The sequence below is a fragment of the Pseudophryne corroboree genome, chromosome 7 (assembly GCF_028390025.1).
Source record: "Pseudophryne corroboree isolate aPseCor3 chromosome 7, aPseCor3.hap2, whole genome shotgun sequence".
Taxonomy (NCBI): domain Eukaryota; kingdom Metazoa; phylum Chordata; class Amphibia; order Anura; family Myobatrachidae; genus Pseudophryne; species Pseudophryne corroboree.
Window position 1 is genome coordinate 324585109 of NC_086450.1, and position 17124 is coordinate 324602232.

Genomic DNA, 17124 nt, shown 5'->3' on the forward strand with positions numbered 1-17124 from the left:
TACACCTATTTCATCAGAACATTATGGTATCCATCAAACACATTCCTTCTGATATTTTCACCTTCTTTTAGTAACTTGTACCTCATTTGCTAAAAAGGTTAAACAAGTTCCTTATTTCAAATATTAGACATGAGTCTCAAAATTATTTCACATTTATTTCTTTTTATTCAAGAAACAATTAAAGGTTAAGTTTTATTTCATTTCATCACTTATTCTACTTACATTATACTAATCATTACAAACGAGTGCTCCCAAACAAGGGTTTTTTGTCTTTTCTCTCTTTTTCAATTATTTACTTACATGAACCTGGGCCTAGAACTGCTGGGATCGCCGGTGACAAGAGCAGCCTGAACAGTAATCCGGGGTCGGGAGAGAGAGAGTGAGAGAAGAGGGGAGAAGTGGGGGATCGTGGCCCCTCTCCCCCTCTGGCCAGACTGGGCTCACTGGGGTATATTTACTAAGGTCGCAATTTCATTTGAGTTGACTTTATTTTCTAAGTGTGATCTCGGGAATTTACTAAACACAAATCTCGGCAGTTTTGGGGCTATTCGTATTGAGATACACTGCAGACCACACAAATACGAATCAATAGACCATCGGTCCAACACGGCTGTTATTTAATATAACTCAGTAATTTACTAAGAATTTGTATTCTCAATCACTGCCGACAATAGCCAAACACAGCCGGGAAAGCATGGAATTCGTAAACAAAATTGAGCTTTCAAATAGACCTGCTTTTTGCTGGCGTGTTGTGATAGTCATGCACCGATCAGTGAGACCCGTGCTTACTTATCTGTGGAAAAGGGTGTGAATGGGTTAAAATTTAAAAAAAGAAATGCGTGGGATCCCCCCTCCTAAGTATAACCAGCCTTGGGCTCTTTGGTTGTTTAAATACTGAGAGGAAAATTGGACCAGTGTTCCCCATATTTAGACAACCAGCAGCGGGCTCTTAGTCCAGTCCTGGTTCCAGAAATATGGGGGACAAAAGATGTAGGGGTCCCCTGTATTTTTAAAACCAGCACCGGGCTCCACTAGCCAGAGAGATAATGCCACAGCCGGGGGACACTTTTATATTGGTCCCTGCGGCCGTGGCATTACCCCCCAACTAGTCACCCCTGGCTGGGGTTCCCTGGAGTGGGGACCCCTTAAATCAAGGGGTCTCACTCCTCCAGGCACCCAAGGGCCAGGGGTGAAGCCCGGGGCTGTCCCCAGCACCCCTGGGCGGTGGGTGCCGAGCGGATAGCCATAAGTGTAAATAAAAAAAGGATATTTTGTTGTTGTTGTGGAACTACAAGGCCCAGCAAGCCTCCCCCGCTTGGTGGTACTTGGAGAACCACAAGTACCAGCATGCAGGGAAATAACGGGTCCCCTTGTACCTGTAGTTCTACAACCAAAAAAATACCCAAATAAAAACACAACACACATACCTTGAAAGTAAAAATGTATTAAAACATACTTACGCACTCACACATACTTGCCTACATCCCACGCCGAGAATCACGTCCACTTGTCCTGTAGAATCCAATAGGGATATGTGTAAAAATGAGAGATTACTTACCTACATCCCTCGCCAAGAATCACATCCACTTGTCCAGTAGAATCCAATAGGGCTACCTGTAGGGGAGAAAAAAGGAGAGAAAAAAAAAGAGGAGAGAGAGATGGGGAGGATAAACAGGTGAGAAAGTGCGGGATGTACTAACCTCTCCGGCAGCATTAACTGCCTTTCTCTGCGCTCCCCTGACTTCTCCTCGGTAACCTGGCTCCTCCCCGTCCCAGCACTGTTATTCGCTTCTTGTTGTTCACATGCACCACCACCTCACTTCCGCAACCACTCAGGACTCAGCATTGCGGATGCGGCACTGAGCCTTGGTATTCACTGGCGGTGCATGTTCTCATGCCACAGCATCCGGAGAGGTAGCTGTGATGTGGAAACAACAGGAGTGAAAAGCAGCGCCAGGATGGGGAGAAGCCAGGTTACCGGGGAGATGTCTGGGGAGAGCAGAGAAAGGCATTTAATGCTGCGGGGGAGGTTAGTACATCCTGCCCAAAGAGAGATACAGGGAATGGGAAAGAGATGAGAAAGAGAAAAAGGGGGAAGGAGTACAGAAATTAGCTACTTAAGAACAAAGAAAATAAAAATACATTTACCATGTTTGGGGAGAGAGAGAACCTCGGATCAGATCATGGTGCAGCTTCCGGACTCCAGAGTATTTCCTCTCTTGCCGGCGGAGGTAGCAGGTGGCTCATGTAACCATCGGCCCGGCGCGGGGTAACAACTACACAGGAGAAGGAGGCGGAAGGCTCTGACCCTCCACTACATGTGGATAAGCAGGAAGCGCACTCCTCCGTGTTAGGACAGGAGCAGAGCCGGCCATAGGCATAGGCAAACTAGACAATTGCTTAGGGCATTTGATATACCTAGGGGCATCAGTAGCTTCTGCTGATTAAAATGATATGCGGCATGCCTATATTCTGTGTGTAGCATTTCATATGCAGATACAGCCACAGTCACACACAGTATATAGGCAAGCTGCATATCATTTTAATCAGCAGAAGCTGCTTGTGCATCCTATCCACATAGCAATGCAAATAAGATGCATTTTCATTAAAAAAAATGTGCCTAACTTTAGCACTGAGGCAAGATTTATGAGGACACATCTGTATCCAAGCAGAGGCAGAGGTCACAGTGTTAGTGGCAGTGTGAGTGCTGTGTGCATGTGAGTGGGTTGGTTGTGCAGTAGTGTTCGGAATATGTGTAAGGAGCATTATGTGTGTCATGTAAAAATGCATTAATAATGTGCAACATATGTGTAAGGGGCACTATGTGTGTCATTATGTGTATAAGAGCATTAATAATGTACGGTATATGTGTAAGTGACATTGTGTGTATAAGGGCATTAATAAAGGTTGTCATAATGTGTAAGGCACATTATTTTTATAAGGACATTAATAATGTGTCTCATGTGTAAGGGGCATTACTGTTCGGAATTATGTGTATAAATGCATTACTAATGTGTGGCATTATGTGTATAAGGTGCCCTACTATGTGGCGTTGCATATAGAAAAGGCACTACTGTGTCGTCTAATGTGAATAAAGAGCAATAGGGTGTGGTGTAATGTGAATAAGGAGCAATTCAGTGTGATGTAATGTGAATAAGGGGCTCTACTGTGAGGAGTAACGCTTATAAGGTAAAGTGATACTACTGTGGGATGTAATATGAATTATGGACACTATCGCATGATCAAATGTGAATAAAGTTGCAGTACTGTGTGGCGTAATTGGAATTGGGGTTACTATTGTGTGGCCATGCCCCTGCCAGCAAAAACACACCCCTTTTTGGGCTGTGCGCCAAATGTGCGAACTGTTCCTATTTAAAATATATGGGGTACAAAAACCAAAATAAGGATTGCTATGGGTGAGGGGTAATGGTGTTGGGACAGAGGTGCAAGGTCAGAGGCAGAACCAGCGGTGGTGCTAGGGGGCACCATCCAAAATCTTGCCTAGGGCATCATATTGGTTAGGCCCGTCTCTGGACAGGAGGAAAGGGAGGTGAGCACTAACGCCGCAGCTGGGTGATTGGACCGGCGGATCCAGCCCTGGATCCGCTGTCCAATCACTTCTGGCCCTGTCCAAGAGGCAGTTATACTAGTGCCGCTGTATTGTTGTTTTTTCTATGGACTTTTGCAGCCCAGTCCTTGGCCCCGCCCCCCACTTTATGCCCATTAACACTGACAACAGGAGACACTGTTAGCAGTGCCTCCTAAAATATTTACATGTCTCAAAATGATTAGAATAATATAACGAAGATACTTATGACACAGAATATGTGTCATAAGTATCTTCCTCGTATTATTTTACTCATTAATGACAGGGGAGGCACTGCCTCCCCTGACTGCACGTCCCTGATACACACACACACACACACACACACACACACACACACACACACACACACACACTTGTCTTTCAAGAAAGGATGCTAAAATGTAGCCAAAAAAAAACAACTCTATTTGTTCCTCCCACAGTACTATTATTATTATTATTATTATTATTATTATTATCCTTTATTTATATGGCGTCACAAAGGTTCCGCATAGCCCAATTACAGAGTACCTAAATAATCAAAACAGGAAAACAGCAACTTACAGTTGAAGACACTATAGGACAAGTACAGGGTAAATAAACATAGTTACATCAGCAGATGACACTGGAATAAGTATCAGGTGGAGAAGACTGCTGGATTTGGTGCAGCTGAAGAGTATTAAAGTAAGAAAAAGGATAAGCACATGAGGGAAGAGGGCCCTACTCGTGAGAGCTTACATTCTAAAGGGGAGGGTTAGATAGACAGAGGTGACACAGATGGGGTACATAGAGAGCGTGGAACAGAAGGCTAGGATGAGATTTGGCTGGGTTTGGTGAAGAAGTGGGTCTTGAGAGCCCGTTTGAAGGAGCCCGCACGTGAAAAATCTTGGAGGTAGAAGTGGCCTCCATCTCCCCTCTCGCCATCTGTCTCTCCCTCTCTGGCCCTCTCTCTGTCTCCCCCCTCCCCTCTATATCTCTTTCTCCCTCTCTCTCTCCATCTTCGCCCCTCTCTCCAATCACCGAGACCTTTATGCAGTCCAAAACCCATGACAATCCGACAGCGGTAGGATGACATTTTGCCTCGTTTTGGGATCCAAGTCAGGTGGGAAACCCCGAGCCGGATTTGGATTCCGTTTCAGATTGGTAATGTGGGGCGGATCTGGTTCTCTGAGAATCAGACCCACTCATCTCTAATAACTACTATTCTGACCTCTAGTGCTTCTCTTGCAAAGGATATTAACAGGTGAGAAACTCACAGATCCCTGAGCTTTACCTGATTTTTTTCACTTTCATAACATGAGCAGTCACTTCTTCTGAAATTTACTGTGATAAAATGTTGTGGTTAGCATCTCTTACTAAATTCATAATTATTTTTAATTATTTGTTCTTTGGTATAATAAATTAAGGGTCAAAAAAATAAACTTTGGGGTTTTCATAAAGAATATATTGCAGTTAAAGATACTGAGTCAAAGTTTTGACGTAAGGATACTATGGGTGGTATTCAAATCATATATCACACCCAATCGCTTTTCTAAAATGATCCCCATTATCGCGCATATCGCACCTATAGTAATTAGGTTTAGCTATGTAAAGGGTCAGGTGCCTCGATACCCATGGGGTAGCGAGCTGAAATGATGATACCATGCTTCCAAGGGCAGAAACAGAATGTGTTTGGAAGGGGGTGAAGAGAATTGAATATCGCCCATAGTATCAGTCGCATCTGAGAAACTAGAGATTGTTTCCATTTTAGAGAACAGATTTAACTCCCCATGAGTAGCCTACATTCTAGCGAATGCAGAGGGTAAGGTTTTTTTATGTTGTCTCCAGATCTTGAAGTAACTGTGTTGATTAAATCATTATAGCCTTTCCCTTTTAGGTTTAGGTGCCAACCAATGAAATGGTGCCTAAGGACAAACTTTGGAGCCTCCCATAGAGTCACTGTGAAGATTTCAGATAAGACATCGGCATTCTAGTAGAATTCTGTAGACTGCATTGGCTTGTGATTGGTCATATCCTGTTTTAAAATGTATTTCAGAAACATTTTCTTTAAAAGGGAACATGCAGGGGCTTATGAAGACTTGGATACAAGTGCAATTGACACCCCCCCCGATAACTGAGGTAGTCTGGGGTGTAGAGAGCCACACAGGGCCCTGGTAATGGAAGGGGATGTGACCTAAAAACAGGGGCACATTCTCCACAGGGGCCGCCATTTATAATGCAGGGCATGGGCAGGAGGGGGACGGCACAGGGGAAGGCTCCCACCTCCTACCTTGCTTACTGGAAGTGGGTCCCTCCTTCTCGGCAAGTGCTGTCTTCCCAGTGATATATCCCTGGGAAGAAGAAATGCGATATAGGCAAATTTTCTAAGAAAAAAATTAAAAAAACAAAAACGCAATGAGCCCTGTTATAATTACATCAGCTTCAGCTGGCATTATCACTGGGCTCACTGTGATATGCAGCCTTATGCACAGCTTTCTCTGAGATAGCTGTGCGTGTACCTGGGTCTGGAGAACACTGTGTTAAATATATATATTATTATTATTATTATTATTATTTTTTTAGTTATTATTATTATTATTATTATTATTATTTTAAATATACTTACTGTACATTCCCCAGTGATCAATGCAATGATCTGTGAATCAATGTCAAATATTTGTAATGTATGGGTGCATATTGCTGGATTAGTGAATAGCTAAATCAGGGGAATAAAACTCAGAATTTTTTTTTTTTTTTTTGGTGCATGCTTATGTATGGGCCCCATTACCCTACTCTCCAAGCTTATTATACCCCAGTTATACAGTATATACATATTAACATTTCATATTAAAAGTTGTGTATCTTCATATTGTTGAAGATGCATTTTTCTAAAGCAGTTCACATTACTGGAATCATTTTACTGGATATCATTCCAGAGAAATTAATTCTCGGAGCATAATTGTAGAATGATTTCACTTCCAGTGATGGGAGTCAGAGGCGTCACTAGGGTTGGTGTCCCCCGGTGTGGTAATTCATGGTGTCACCCAGAGCCGGCCCTAACCAATATGATGCCCTAGGCAAGATTTTGGCTGGTGACCCCTAGCACCACCGCTGGTTCCGCCTCTGACCTTGCACCTCTTTCCCAGCACGATCACCCCTCACCCATAGCAATACTTATTTTGGTGTTTGTACCCCCTATATTTTAAATAGGAACAGTTCGCACATTTGGCGCACAGCCCAAAAAAGGGTGTGTTTTTGCTGGCAAGGGGCATGGCCACACAATAGTAACTCCAATTCCAGTTACGCCACACAGTACTGCAACTTTATTCACATTTGATCATGCGACAGTGTCCATAATACATATTACATCGCACAGTAGTATTACTTTACCTTATAAACATTACTCCTCACAGTAGAGCCCCTTACTGTATTCACATTACATCACACTGAATTGCTCCTTATTCACATTACACCACACCCTATTGCTCTTTATTCATATTAGACGACACAGTAGTGCCCTTTCTATATGCAACGCCACATAGTAGAGCACCTTATACACATAATGCCACACATTAGTAATGCATTTATACACATAATTCCACACAGTAATGCCCCTTACACATTATTGATGTCCTTATAAACATAATGCGCCTTACACATTATGACAACCTTTATTAATGCCCTTTTACACATAATGTCTCTTACATATATGCCACACATTATTAATGCCCTTATACACATAATGACACACATAGTGCCCCTACACATTTGCTGCACATTATTAGTGCCCTTATACACATAATGACACACATACCGTAGTACCCTGTTACACATATGCCGCACATTATTAATGCCCTTATACACATAATGACACATGGTGCCCCTTACACATATGTTGCACATTATTAATGCATTTTTACATGACACACATAATGCTCCTTACACATATTCCGAACACTACTGCACAACCAACCCACTCACATGCACACAGCACTCACACTGCCACTAACACTGTGACCTCTGCCTCTGCTTGGATACAGATGTGTCCTCATAAATCTTGCCTCAATGCTAACGTCGGGCACCTTTTTTTATGAAAATGCATCAAATTTGCATTGCTATGTGGCTAGGATACACAAGCAGATTTTGGTGATTAAAATGATATGCAGCATGCCTATATACTGTGTGAGACTGTGGCTGTATCTGCATATGAAATGCTACACACAGAAAATAGGCATGCCGCATATCATTTTAATCAGCAAAAGCTGCTGATGCCCCTAGGCATATCAAATGCCCTAGGCAATTGCCTAGTCTGCCTATGCCTATGGCCAGCTCTGGTGTCACCCCCCATGGACCTCCTCCCGTGTCATACCACACAGAATCCTTAGTAATATTTTTGTACTGGTTTTACTTGTAAATCAAAAGGGCCTGATTCAGACCTGATTGCTGCTGTGCGTTTTCACACAGCGGGTGATAGTTGAACTGCTGCGCATCCACCGCAATGCGCAGGCATGTCACCAAACAGTGACAGGATGGAGCGAACATTTCGATTGCACAGGCATTTCTAAGGTGATTGACAAGAAGCGGACGTTTGTGAGCGGTAACTGGCCGTTTTCTGGGAGTGTCAGGAAAAACGCATGTGTTCCCAAGCGTTTTCAGGGCGGGTGTGTGACGTCAGCTCCAGCCCTGATCAGCCCTGATTCCTTTGCACTGGAGGAGTAAGTATTGAGCTACGCACAGACTGCACAGAATGGGAAAAACATTAAATGGTGAGTATGATGCGAACGGTTTTGCAGCTGTCCGCTGACTGAGGGGAATTTTCGCACAGCGTACACATGCAATCGCATACTTGCACGGGGCAAATTTTCGCTCCCCCCTAGGCGGCGACTATCGAATTGCCGGACAGTGTAATTTGCAGCACAGCGATCGGGTCTGAATTAGGCCCATAATTCCTGGGGTGTGGTTCATAGGGTCGACCACACTTAGGTCGACAGTGTTTTGGTCGACCACTATTGGTTGAACGTCGACACCCAAAATAGGTCGACATGAGGTTTTTCTTTAAAAAAAAATTTGTTGTTTTCTTCGTAGAGTAACCGGGAACCCCAATTAGTGCACCGTGTCCCCTCGCATAACTCGCATCGCTTGCTATGCTTCAGGCAAGGTGCCTCGCTCCGCTACCGCTGCGCTCGGTACTGGTTACCGTTCCCAATTGTAGTCCACGTGGATTGTAAAGTATGAAAAAGTGCAAAAAAGGGGGGGGGGGGGGGATCACGAAAACCCCATGTCGACCTTTTGTCATGTCGACCTAGTGACCATGTCGACCTAGAAACCATGTCTACCTAATGCATGTCGACCAATAGTGGTCGACCTAGTGACTGTCGACCTACGTGTGGTCGACCTAGAGACCGGATACCAATTTCTGTAAATCACTGAATGCAATGGCAATAGTAGTGACATAAACAGCTAGAAAAATTGACATTATACCTTTTCATTACAATATCATATGCACAGCCTAAGATTTGATCTATTATATCTATAGTAATAACATGTGAAATAGCCATGTACTTTATTCCCACATATTTTAAGACAAATTCACTCTATGGAAAGTATCTCCTAACACAGGGCCTAATTCATAAGTAGACACAATGGGGTATATTTACTAAGCTCCCGATTTTGACTGAGATGCCGTTTTTTCATCAAAGTGTCATCTCGGTAATTTACTAAACTCAAATCACGGCAGAGATGAGGGCATTCGTATTTTTTTGGAAGTAGTTGTAAAAAATTACGAATGAATACACCATCGGTCAAAATACGCCTGTTTAGATATGAATCTCGGTCATTTACTAACCATTCGTAATTGTAATATCTGCCGTGAAAATGCATTTGCGGCCGTGAAAAAATACAATTCGTAAAAAAGTCCTAAAAAAAAACGCACCTGCTTTTGAAAAGCGTGTTTACATGTGTACTCAATTATCCATTACTCACACCTGAATGTTTGGCCCTATAAAAGTGTTCCAGGCACATTTTGAAATTCTCTCACTCTGAAATGGCGGCTGTGGTGTGTGCCAATGAATTTATGTTTGCTGTGGGATACCTTAGACTGCTCCATGAGGCTTCCAGAAATCAGGGCCAGGTAAGTGAACATGGTCAGCAGGTTGTCCAGGTGCCGCGGAGGCTGCGCAAGCCACGTTTTTTTCGGGGTCGTTTAAACTTAAACGCATTGTCCGATGATAGGGTCATACAGATGTTCCGCCTAAATAGAACCAACATTTTCCGCCTGTATGACCTTGTCAAACTGGGACTAGACCCTGAGACAGCACGCTCTCGCTCTGTCTCAGGCCTACACAAACTCCTGGCTGTGTTACACTTTATGGCTACTGGGAGCTTCCAGGCTGTGGCAGGCGACGTTATTGGTATCTCACAGCCAACCTTTTCAAAATATTTGAATCAGGTGAGTCAAAAAATACATAGCCGGTTATGTCTAAGTGTTGCTTCTGTAAGCTCTTACAACACAGTATTGTATAGAATACCTAACATGACACTCACCTTAGATTGTTTAATGTCCACTCAGGTATTGGATGTCTTGGATCCACATATTAATGCCTCAATCTGCTTCCCTACCCAGGAGTCGGAGTGGCGTGCTGTCAGGGTAGCTTTCTATGAGCTTGCAAGCATGCCCAATGTGCTGGGGGCCATAGATTGCACACACGTTCAGCTGAGATCACCTAGGGGCCGTCAATATATATATACGAATAGACATATGGCCCAATCCACTAATGTCCAGGTGGCCTGTGATGCAAATTTAAAAATTATGAGTGTTGTTGCAGGTTACCCTGGTGGCTGCCATGACTCCTTCATCCTCAGTCAGTCATCGCTCTTCGATAAATTTGAGGACGGACAAATGCCTGATGGCTGGCTGCTGGGTATGTTTAAAATGTGTTGTGTGTATGTCTTTTAACCACAAACTACATTTTTGACTAGGGGAATTAATAATCTTACACATGTACTAATGTTGACTATATCTGTTTTTCAGGTGATGGGGGTTACGGCTGCTACTCTTGGCTCCTTACTCCATTGTCCCAACCTGATTCTCCTGCTGAACACAGTTACAATCATGCACATAAGGCTACGCGGAATGTGATAGAAAGATGTTTTGGTGTGCTGAAGTCACGGTTTCGGTGTCTGGATAAATCTGCTGGCCTTTTGTTGTATAGTCCCTCAAAGGTGACTAGAATTGTGTTCTGCTGCTGTTTTCTCCATAATCTGTGTTTAAGTCAACATCTGGCACATGATGAGGGAGAAAGCAGTCAGCAAGCAGAGGAGTTAGAAACATCTGGTGACAGTGTGAGTACATATGTAGGGAGGCAGGTACGGCAAGAAGTGATTCAGCGGTATTTTTCGGGTAAGTTTTTGTAGGATGTAATTATCCATGACTAAACACTTTGCAATACAAACAATTGTGTGTTTTGTTACTTACTGTTTGTTGTTTATAGTGGTGTGTACATTGTACTTAGTTTATGTTATCAATACATTTTCATTCATTACCCCTGAAAAACATACATACATACATAGCAGCTTCTACAATGTTTGAGACGGACACAGGAAGTTGTGTGTTTGTCAAAACTAATTTTTTTATTGCGTTACACACATTTTTGTGAAGTATTATTTTTTCCGCTTGTGTGTGCTGGGTGCTGTGCTTTGTGCTGGCTCACTGGCACGTGCTCGGGAGGATCGCCGAACAGGGGAGGTTACAGGCGTTTGGCTAGGGGTCGTGGTTCCAGAGCTGGAGGTCACTTGTTGAGCTGCCATCAATGTTATGTTGTTGCTCAAATTATTTATGCTGGCATTCAGTTGTGTGTTGGTTGCAGTGTGGCTGGCTACAATCCGGGATAAAGATTAATTCACAACCTGGTTGTGCTGTATTAGTTGGATGAGTGTTTGTTGCTGGCGCTGTTGCTCATCAATGATGCGCGTTAAATGAGCCAGCATTTGGTTGTTGTCTGCCCGTATTTGCTCCATCGATGTTGCGATTCGGCCTACTTGGACAATCAGTCTGCCCGAGTTGCGACTAATGCGTGGTAGATGATGGGGCAGACTGGCAAGGTGTTGTGTATGTGCGGTCAGGCTGGCATTGCTTTGGGTCTGTTGGCTTGTCCAACTGGACCAAAAGTCATCTGGAATTTGTGGCTGGGGTGGAGCTTGTACCAGTTGTGGACTCATGGAGGCTTGGGGGATATCCTGCGCCTGTATTGGCTGGCTCGGGTCAACAGGTGTTAGTTGCAGTGTGAATGTTGCCTGTTGGTCTTGTCCCTGCTGGTCCACGTCGGGCATCAAGCTTGGCTCTGTATGGGGTGGGCAACATGCAATGTTTACTTTACAAATAATATATTTGCTAGTTCTAAACATTTCTACATTCATAATACTCCATTTTTTAAGTATTTTGAGTTGTGTTTTTCAAATTATAATTTATTTGGTTTTCAAACACATATATACCATCACAGGCGTGCACATAGACAGACTTGCGGAATCCTCACCTAACTACCTCCCCTCCACAGCATTACAGTGTTCTGTCACCTCCCCTGAACAGGATATAGACTGCTTACCTGGATAGTCCAGAGGAGCGGAGCAAGTAAGCAGTCTACATACAGGACAGGGGAGGTGTGTGAACACTATAATGGTGTGGAGGGGGTGGTGGTTGTTTTTTTTCAGTTAGTCTTTTTGTTTATTTTTAATGTGCACGTGTGTTGCAGAAATATTTACAAATGTCTGTTCATTTTTAAAATTGATGTTGGCGATATCAACCACTAAGACATAGAAAAATTAAGCATTTGCACCTTTAAAAATTTAACACGTAACATCACATTGGTTGTTATGGCAAACATGTAATCTCAACTACAACTCACAACATAGTAACTGTACTGTGTAGATTATTTGCTATGTGTTTAGTTTCTGTTTTGACTCACCAGATAACTGAGGTGATCTGGGCTCATCACTCTGTGGACTCGCCAATAGTGCCTGTGGTGGCTGGGGTGACACTGCAGAAATGCGCCGCCTGGGTGGGGAAGATGGATCCGCAGATTCCGAGGCAAGACGCCGTGTCTTACTTGGCCTCCTGGGTAAGTGACCCGAGCAATGTGATGGGCGCCTTACAGGAGGGCGGCTTACAGAAGCAGAACCTATGAGAATATATAAACATTAATATTTTGTCCTTCTATGTGTTTGCAGAATATGTGACTACAGTGAATTCTTACCTGCAATACCAGCATAATCCTGAGTAGTCTGTGGCCTGTCTGGCCGGCTGGTCTGTCGGACTGTTGAAAAAGTGGAGAAAACATTATTACCATACTTTGTGAAAAAATGCTAACTGCAAAGCCTTAGTGTACTGTAACCATCTAGTACGTATTGTAAATTAAAATAATTTCTGCTTAAGATCTTCGGGATTCCTTAATTTGTTGTGTATATAAAAATGTACATGGTGTTGCCCAAAATAAATCTGTAACATTGGAGAATTATGTGTCAGATATTGCATAGATTGAATGCTTGCAACTTGAACCAAAATGTAAATTTGAAGTTGGTTTAACCTTTTTTCTTTTTAAAATAAACATCATAACAAGCTGCTATTAGATACAACAGCTATGTCCAAGCAATATCTCATAATAATTATTGCAACTACACATACCAGCATGCACTGCACCTGATTTTGCATTATAAATTTTAAAAGCTACAGCCAAGGCAAGATGGGAAATGCAGTTTCAAAACACAAACCCAGCTTAAGGGTGCATAGGCCTGCAATACATGACCAACAATGTATGCATCCTTTAACCTAAAAAAATACACACCATTATCATTTTGCACAATTTTAAATATAATTTTAAAATAACAAACTCACCATCCTGCGTGGGTCGGTCCGAATCCCGGACATGAGTTGCAGACACCACTTCTGCTGGAATCAGTGCCCGCACAGGCTCCTCCCACTCCCGATAGGTTGCCCGGAAAGGGGGGCCACCCCCGGTTTTGCGTGCTGATTTTGCCTCTTTGGCCATCTTGGCCTTGACACGCCGCTTTATGTCATAGAACCTCTTGCGACACGTGTCCTCAGTCCGCCTCACCACACCCTCACTATTGACGGCAACTATTACTTGCCCCCACAGGACAGACTTCCTGCGGGAGGACACCTTGGCAGCATCCTGCCCAAACAATTGGCGATGGTGCTTCATCAGCTCACGCACCAACGCCATGTTTTCAGCATAGCTGAACTTAATATTCCTGCCAGTCTTGGTAGTGGTGCGTGGCTGCGGAGCCACAGCACCATCACTATCACTGGAGAATGCAGCAACAGGCACCCCCTCCTCCTCCTCCTCCTCCTCCTCACTAACCTCCTCCCTCTCACTAACCCCCTCCACCTCACTAACAGCCTCCACCTCACTAACCTCCTCCACCACACTGACCTCTGAGTCAGACATGAGGACAAACGACACAAAACACAGAAAAATCAATACAAAAAACACACTCCTCCACTACTACTACTACTACTACACATTACACAGCCAACACACACGCTCACTCACTCACAAACAATGACAAAAGACTATAAAAAAAAAACAAGGACAAAAAAGTTGACAAACTGTGAAAAAACAATACTACAAATATGACAAGACTACTTACACACACAGTACAGCACTCAACAATCACAAAACTCCTCTCCAAATCCACCAAAAAATCCACCAAACTCACCAACTCCAAATACACCTTCCTCTCTCCTCTCCACTAGCTAAACCCACGAGGTGCGGTGTGTTTGGGGCGGTTTTATAGTAATGTGCACTGACACTCCTCCTTCACGAATACAACCAATCACGGACGCGTGACAAAAACGAAACTTAGGACTAAAAACGCGGCAGCAAAATCAAAATCACTGCCGTAACAGACATGTGACGCAGTCGTAAAAAAAACTTAAAAACACGGCCGCAAAACAACAAAATCGGCCGCATTCTACACTAGAAAACCACGAATGGCATCGACATCGGACCAAACAAAAAATACGAATACGACAGCTTAGTAAATCCATCGTAACAAATTCAAAAAGTTGCAGTTTTACACTTTCGATGTCATTCGTGATTATTCTCCCACCAAATCGGGAGACTTACGAATCTTAGTAAATTTACCCCAATGTTGATTTCAGACACAGTGGAGTGATTTTCTGTCAAAGCACATGCGCCAAATCCGCACATGCAGCAATTGAATAGCAATTGCTGACACACAGACGATTTCTTCACAAAGTGAGCAACAGCTAGTCAGTGTTTGGGGGAGGTAACGGGTTGGTGGCTACTGGCTAGATAAATGCAGGTGTGTTGGGACCGTATTTCTGGGCATTGCCTACTCACTTATGCGAACACCTCTGCCTGATTGACAGGCAGAGGCATTCACAGGGCGGTGACACGGTATTACGGCGTCATTCACTCAGCATTGCGGAGGTGTGTCTTTGGACACGGGCGGATTTGAGGAGGCCGAGTGACGTCACATGTGGCCGCTGCGACTGGAAACATGGTGGTGGGCCAACTGCCTTCGCAGCCAGGCTGCGGAAGCAGGGGCTACCCTAAATCAGCGATGCAATCTCAATTGTGTTGCGATCGCATTGCTGGCCACCATTAGCATGCTGGGCTGCCTTGCCCTGGGCTGGGCGGCCCTCAGCATGCGAGAGATAGCAGTTACAGTTTTGCTATTTTAGCATGCTTTTGTACTTTAGGAGTAGCTCCCTGCCAGCGCAGCTCCTGCGTGCTGGCAGGAGCTACTCGTCGCTGTGAGCATAGGCGAATCTGTGGGGTGGTCCGGCGGTGCACCGGACCACCCATTAGAAAAAATAACATTTTATAATTCATTATATTTAATAATTTGTCCTCACGGTCAGGAACGCATTTGCTGACCGGGAAAACATTCACGCTGCAGCAGCTCCCAGCCGCCGCCCCCCCCCCCCCCCCCCACACATTTGTGATCAGCCTATAGTGTTTGATTGCGACATGACGTAATGACATCACGCCGCACACAGCACTCACCAGCTCCGACGCGCACCATTCTGAGAGGAGCGCTGAGTCGAGACACAGTAGACCGGACGCTTCCTTCAGTTCCCGCCTCCCGCCTGCCAGTGCCTGCAGCCTGCTTCAGCACTGTAGTCACAGGCGGCCGCGCGCCCGCCGGACAGCCCGCTCTGTCTCTGAGTCTGACTGCCTGGCCTGCCAGTCCGCCTGCGTGGAAACCCAGACCCAGTCAGTCACTGAGTGATCTGACTTTTACTTTGTGCTGCCAGAATAAGTTATATATAACGCCTGGTGCAATGTGTCTCAGTGCAATACCTGGCGCAATGTGTCTCAGTTCTCTTCCTGGTGCATTGTGTCTCAGTGCAATACCTGACACAATGTGTATAATGTGCTCTGCCTGGCGCAATGTGTCTCAGTGCTTTACCTGGTGCAGTGTGTCTCATTTGTCTACCTGGTGCAATGTGTCTCAGTTCTCTACCTGGTGCAATGTGTCTCAGTGCAATACCTGACGCAATGTGTATAATGTGCTCTGCCTGGCGCAATGTGTCCCAGTGCTTTACCTGGTGCAATGTGTCTCATTTGTCTACCTGGTGCAATGTGTCTCAGTTCTCTACCTGGTGCAGTGTGTCTCAGTGCTGTACCTGGTGCAATGTGTCTCAGTTCTCTACCTGGTGCAGTGTGTCTCAGTGCTGTACCTGGTGCAATGTGTCTCAGTTCTCTACCTGGTGCAATGTGTCTCAGTGCTGTACCTGGTGCAATGTGTCTCAGTGCTGTGCCTGGCGCAATGTGTCTCAGTGCTATGCCTGGCGCAATGTGTATCAGTGCTGTGCCTGGCGCAATGTGTCTCAGTGCTCTGCCTAGCGCAATGTGTCTCAGTGCTCTGCCTGGCACAATGTGTCTCAGTGCTCTGCCTGGCGCAATGTGTCTTAGTGCTGTGCCTGGCGCAATGTGTCTCAGTGCTCTGCCTGGCGCAATGTGTCTCAGTGCTGTACCTGGCGCAATGTGTCTCAGTGCTGTACCTGGTGCAGTGTGTCTCAGTGCTCTGCCTAGCGCAATGTGTCTCAGTGCTCTGCCTGGCACAATGTGTCTCAGTGCTCTGCCTGGCGCAATGTGTCTCAGTGCTGTACCTGGTGCAATGTGTCTCAGTGCTGTGCCTGGCGGAATGTGTCTCAGTGCTGTGCCTGGCGGAATGTGTCTCAGTGCTGTGCCTGGCGCAATGTGTCTCAGTGCTGTGCCTGGCGCAATGTGTCTCAGTGCTCTGCCTAGCGCAATGTGTCTCAGTGCTCTGCCTGGCGCAATGTGTCTCAGTGCTCTGCCTGGCGCAATGTGTCTCAGTGCTGTGCCTAGCGCAATGTGTCTCAGTGCTGTGCCTGGCGCAATGTGTCTCAGAGCTCTGCCTGGTGCAATGTGTCTCAGTGCTCTGCCTGGCGCAATGTGTCTCAGTGCTCTGCCTGGCGCAATGTGTCTCAGTGCTGTGCCTAGCGCAATGTGTCTCAGTGCTGTGCCTGGCGCAATGTGTCTCAGAGCTCTGCC

The 17124-nt window shown here is 45.0% G+C and overlaps 1 long non-coding RNA gene across 1 annotated transcript in view; it reads left to right on the top strand.

Annotated features, from left to right (window-relative positions):
* The window catches only part of LOC134945187 (uncharacterized), a 220994-nt gene that overhangs the window by 90510 nt on the left and 113360 nt on the right, over window positions 1-17124 (top strand). The gene's annotated exons all lie outside the window — the stretch shown is intronic.